Source organism: Sorex fumeus, unplaced genomic scaffold, assembly GCF_029834395.1.
Source record: "Sorex fumeus unplaced genomic scaffold, SorFum_2.1 ptg000075l, whole genome shotgun sequence".
Classification (NCBI taxonomy): Eukaryota; Metazoa; Chordata; class Mammalia; order Eulipotyphla; family Soricidae; genus Sorex; species Sorex fumeus.
Genome location: NW_026606132.1, coordinates 15123912 through 15130115, shown reverse-complemented (window position 1 = coordinate 15130115; position 6204 = coordinate 15123912). Strand labels below are relative to the sequence as shown.

Below are 6204 nucleotides of genomic sequence, written 5' to 3'. Positions count from 1 at the left end.
CAGGGTCCTTATTCAGTTACTTTCTTTCGGGGCATGGCCGAGTTTGTTCCATGACTGTGCTCTTAACTTATTATACACATGACACTTAGCTTGTCCCCTTTTGATGCCAGGGTAGCTTACAGATTATCCTGAATCCATCATCAGGACCCTACTTTTGGGGACGTTAGGAAGAAAGAAACTGAGACTTAAGTCAGGTAAATATGATGGACGCCCAGGAGTAAATATTATTTGGAGTCAATTAACTCCAAGGCTATGAAAACACAGTATCAATTGTCTTCCTACATCTATAAAAAAGGGCATTGCTAAATAAGCCATGCAAAGAATATAAAGGAAATAGAGGGGCAATATAGGATTATTAGTGCTTGATGGAATTGGGTGTGCCTCAGGTGCACTGTTGTGCAAGAAACTCAATAAACCTAAGCTTCCTGAGGGAGGAACAGGGACAACCCAATGTTATCCAACAGTGAAACTTCCATTCATTCACCAAAATTGTTCTCCAGATTCTGCAAATACTGCATCAGTCACATGGAACATCCAATCTTTGACTTTGTACCTAATACCATCCCTGAGAAGCATTCTGTGGAAATGCACAGGACTTCTCTTAATTTCCTTAGTTAGTTTAAAATTCTTCATATTTTTAATTAATGTCCCCTCATGGAAGTGTCTCGTAACTGTTTTCCTGCTGTGTAAAAGAAAAAAAAATTCATATAAATTGTAGTTTTCTGTGCTAATGGTACCTGCTTTAATATTCTGGACACTATTAGTTCCAAAGCTTAATCACCACACATATTTTTTCTTAAATAGCCCCATTAATTTGGCTATAGAAAAAGTCTATTGAAATAAGTTTAATACTTGACTTTAGTGAGCAATCTCCATATTCACTGATACAAAGAGAACCTTGGGTTTTGCAAAATGCAGCATAACAGCTTGGCTCAAATCAAAATATAACCAGAATAAAATCATTTTCAATCCTCATTATTTCAATGTGGGCTAATGAAAATGTCTATTAATATTTGCTCTAATTGAAAAGACAACTGGTGGGCATGCTGCAACAGCTAAAAGAATAAATCATTTCTATTTATTCACTAGAATAAAATAATCGCATAAATGCTTCTTCAAAAGAATAAAAGAAACCTAGGGACAGAGGTGAATTGTCTTTGATTTTAGCGTATAGCATTTACCATGCATACAGCAGGGCATGGCTGACCCAGGTTCGATTCCTACGCCCCTCTCGGAGAGCCCGGCAAGCTACCGAGAGTATCTCGTCTGCGTGGCAAAACCAGTCAAGTTCCCCGTGATGTATTCAATATGCCAAACACAGTAACAACAAGTCTCACAATGGAGATGTTACTGGGCCCGCTTGAGCAAATTGATGAGCAACAGGAGGACAGTGCAGTGTAGTGCTAGTTATGGTGGAAGTACAGTCATGTATTATACCAAAAAATTCAAACATTGACTCATTTGCCATGATTTTAGCCCAATTACAATAAATAAAAATTTAAATAAATAAAAGAGATCTGTGCTACAAGATGGAATTCTCTTTCATAACTAGAAAATTCTGAACTCTTTGGGGTCATGCAAGAAAACTTCTACAAATTACATATATATATAAAATTGATTAGATACATATTCAAAAATATATATGTATATATATAAATCATCTGGGACATAAACTAATGTGCATTTTTTAAAAGAAAATGAAAAACTTCAAATGTTAGACTAGTTAATAAACTTTTGACCCAAAGTGTATCTCAATATCATTGCCTCTTGCAGAAACACATAGTTGTCTCTAAAAACAAACAGCTCACCAATGCTGAGAGTCAGGCTGATTTATATTCTCCAGCTGCTTGGTTTAATGGAACTTAGCCCAGGTGTGAGAAAATAAAACACAATCAAGCTTTGAACATTTTCCCCAGATGCTATGAAATATTCTATTATCGAAATGAAATTATTTCTTGTATATAAAGGTGACAAAGGCATTGATTACCAAAAGAAATCCTTTATGAAAGACAGTTTTACCATATCAGCTTAAGAATACTGAAGACAATACCTGAAGAAAACTCAATATCACAGAATCAATGATTATTTACTTTGTGACTCTTCATGAGACCTTTGGAATGATTTTTTAAAGAACAGTATTTGGACTTTTTTGGTTACTTTGATAGAGTAACTAAAGTCACTGTTAAAAATAAAGACCTGAAAGTGACTATAAATGAAAACGTTTTGAATTTGTTTCTGAATAAGTTCATGTAATGTCACAGTTTAATCTTTAAGAATATCTAAAATTCATTCATCAACAACAAAAATTGCACATGTTACATACGTGTAAGTACTTTATTTTTTTTTTTTAATTTTTATTTGTGAAACACCATGAGGTACAAGTACTTTAGAGCGATTAAATAATGCTGGGACAATAAGAAGTACCCACAAAGATGGTTTAAAAGGAAAGTAGCACTGCACTGTAGTACTGTCCTCCCGTTGTTCATCGATTTGCTCCAGCGGGCACCACTAACTTCTCCATTGTGAGACTTATTGTTACTGTTTTTGGCATATTGAATACACCATGAGGAGCTTAAAAGAAAGTAGTCCATGTTAAAGATCCCCCACTAGGAGGCAGAGTAATGGTACTGAGCTCACGCCCAGAGATTTTTGTTCACTGGCACCCCATAGGGTCACCAGAGTAGTGTTCCCTGAGTGCAGAGGCAGGAGTAAACCTTGAGCATCGATGGCTGTGCACCCCCAAAACAAAACCAAGCACCCAATTCCTCCACCAATACTAACTAGAATATTCTGTATCCTTATTTTACAATAATGATTCATTACTATGTGACTCCACAGCTTGTTTTAGGAACTGATAAATTCTGTCAGAGAACAGATCAATGTACTTTAAATGTATACAAAAGGGGCTGGAGCGATAGCACAGCGGGTAGGGTGTTTGCCTTGTATGTGGGTGATCCAGGTTCGATTCCTTCACCCCTCTCAGAGACCCTGGCAAGCTACCGAGAGTATCCCGCCCACAGAGCAGGGTCTGGCAAGCTCCCTGTGGCATATTCAATATCCCAAAAGCAGTAACAAAAAGTCTCACAGTGGAGATGTTACTAGTGCTCGCTCCAGCAAATTCATGAACAATGGGGGGACAGTGCTATAGTATACAAAGGTAAGGTAAGGTAAAGGCCCTCCCGTTGATCGTCGATTTGCTCGAGCGGGCCCAGTAACGTCTCCATTGGAGACTTGGTTGTTACTGTGTCTGGCATATCGAATACTCTCGGTAGCTTGCCAGGCTCTCCGAGAGGGGCGGAGGAATCGAACCTGGGTTGGCCTTGTTGGCCGCTTGTAAGGCGAATGCCCTACCGCTGTGCTATTAGAATTCATGTCAGAGACTAACAAGCAATGCAATTAGAAAATAGACGTGTTTTTTTTTCCTTTTTGGGTCACAACCAGTTATGCTCAGGGGTTACTTTTGGCTCTGCACTCAGGAATTATTCCAGGTGGTGCTCAGGTGACCATGTGGGATGCTGGGATCAAACCTGGGTCTGCAGCATGCAAGGCAAATGCCCTATTTGCTGTACTATCAATATGGCCCCAGACATAATCTTTTACCTACAAGCCAACACCTAATACCACTGGCTTAGCCTATATTTCAATGTCCCTGTTTTTAGATTTGGCAGTACATTGAGTTTTCTGTGAAAAAAGTGAAGGCATATTGAACAAGATGAATCTATTCACAAAAATTCAAAATGAGTACTTGCTTCGGCAGCACATATACTAAAATTGGAATGATACAGAGAAGATTAGCATGGCCCCTGTGCAAGGATGACACGCAAATTCGTGAAGTGGTTCATATTTTTATTTCACAATGCCTTTTTAGCAATTCTGATTGTTGGGGAGGGGGGGAAATTCTGAACAATAATGGTGCATCTTTTGTAAAAATAATGAATGTAATCAATATAGAAAAGAGTTAAGTAGAAATCCTCTGCCTCACAGGCATTGGGAGGGGTGGGAGGGGGGTATATTGGGGTTCTTGGTGGTGAAAAATGAGTATTGGTGAAGGGAAAGGTGTTTGATCATTGTATGACTGAGACTTAAACCTGAAAGCTTAGTAACTTTTCCCACAGTGATTCAATAAATAAATATAAGAAGAAAAATAAATAAATAAATAAAATTATGAAAAAAAAAGTTAGCTGGAGTTTCATGCCCAATTCAATCAGCTAATCAGTGGCTGAATAAATAACAGTACTCCTACATAAAAAAGAAAAAATCAAAACGAAAATAGATATATTTGCTCCATGCCACAATTGTTTGTATCTTTTTTCTTAGTGTCATTAGTGTAAACAATGTGCAAGAAAAGACGTCAGGTCCACAAAGCTCAAAACACTCTTTTATACTTTTAAATCACTTTCATTGTGGAGTATCTTTTTGCTATTCCACACAATAAGTTGTTACTGAGCATGGAGGGGCTATTTTGAATCACAAGAATATAAACTATCACAAACAGAAATTATATATTTGCTTTGAAGAGAAAAGTCTGGATAGAGGAAAAGGCTGGAAAATAAAATATCTAAAAACTGAAAATTCTGAAATGTCATTATTCCATTGAATATTTTAACTAAGAGGGTGCTTACTAAACTCAGAAGTATTATACTCATATGAAATGGCATTGTACATGGAAAAGTACTCCTGCTATAATAAGAAACATTTTTCTCTATAGAAATAAACACGATTTTATAAGTTTGAACAGCTAAAAATGAATGTGAAATTTATTATTTAAATTATCCATAAAGAAATTTTGAGAGTATAGAATCAACTTGTTAAATCATAACATCGTAACTATCAATTAAAACATCTAATTTAATTCTCATGCATTTCTGAAACTGTGTGATTAAATTTAAGGATTTGAGGCAAGTATTATTTGGCCGAATATTTGGAAACAGATATTGCATATTTAGGTACACCTGAAGTGTTGTATATAGAAATATAGAACTCATCCAGGGTCACTTTTTTCTATACATATATTTAGACATAGCCAAAGCATGAATTCATTAATTTATTTCACTGTTGAAAAGAATGAAATAGTTCAACATATAAATTCCTTCATTACTTACTTTGCATACTCAACATTCTAGTGAAACTTAGTCATCATCCTTAGCTATCACTTGGCACCACTCACCAAATTCTCTCACTCAATACCCTCTTCTCATTTGCATATTCCAAAAAATATCGATCAACTATTTGTCAGATGCTTGTCAATGTTTCTGAGATTCAGTTAGAGAACAAAAAGTCAAATACTGTTGCTTTCATCCAATTCATTATAGTTTGGAGGCTATGAGGCAGATGAAAAGTAAAAAAACAATAACCCTGTACAACTTTACCTTAATTCCTCGTAGTGTAATCTGGGACAAGACTTTTTAAGATGATAAAGGGAATGATAACATAGACCCCATCAAACTGAAAATTCTCTAGCTTTACTCAGATCTCATACAGCTAAGCTACTCTGAACATCTCTATAGTTCTTATCTATTAGAATATTGAGACCTCTTTATTGCCTCTCAATTGTGATAAATGTACCTATTGATATCATTATATGCATTAATCAAATGACGTATTTATGCCATATTATAATTGTAATATGTTATTTCATTTCATGTATTATATAATAAGGATTATGAAAATAATATAGTTCAAATGCTTTCTTATGGTCAGGGAGACAATTTAGCATGTAGAGTATTTGCTTTGCACTTGGTTGGCCCAGATTCAATTCTTAGCACCACATGTGATCCCCAGTAAACCCTGAATAGTGGTGGGTGAGACCCCAAAATCCGAATAGCAAGGAACAAACTATAAATGTTTTCTGTTGACTGGTTAAAGAAACTTTAGTACATCTACACAATGGAGTACTATGTAGCTCTTAGAAAAGATGAAGTCATGAAATTTACATACAAGTGGTACAATATGGAAAGTATCATGCTAAGCGAAATGAGTCAGAAAGAGAGGGTAGACATAGAAAGATTGCATTCATCTGGGGGATATAAAGTAACAAAGTATGAGATTAATACCCCAGAATAGCTGAGATCAGCACCAGGAGGATTACTCCATAACTTAGAGGCCAGCCGGGTATCCTAGAGGAAAAGGCAGCTCAGATAGAGAAGGGAGCACCAAATAAAGGATGTTTGGAGGATCCTCCCAGGAGGGGAGATGCATGTCGAA

The 6204-nt window shown here is 36.3% G+C and overlaps 1 non-coding gene across 1 annotated transcript; it reads left to right on the top strand.

Annotated features, from left to right (window-relative positions):
* The first annotated feature begins 3741 nt into the window (after positions 1-3741).
* LOC130038476 (U6 spliceosomal RNA) lies at positions 3742-3848 on the top strand. Its single transcript, XR_008794704.1, has one exon. It is a non-coding gene; the product is annotated as a U6 spliceosomal RNA (small nuclear RNA).
* Positions 3849-6204: the final 2356 nt, after the last annotated feature.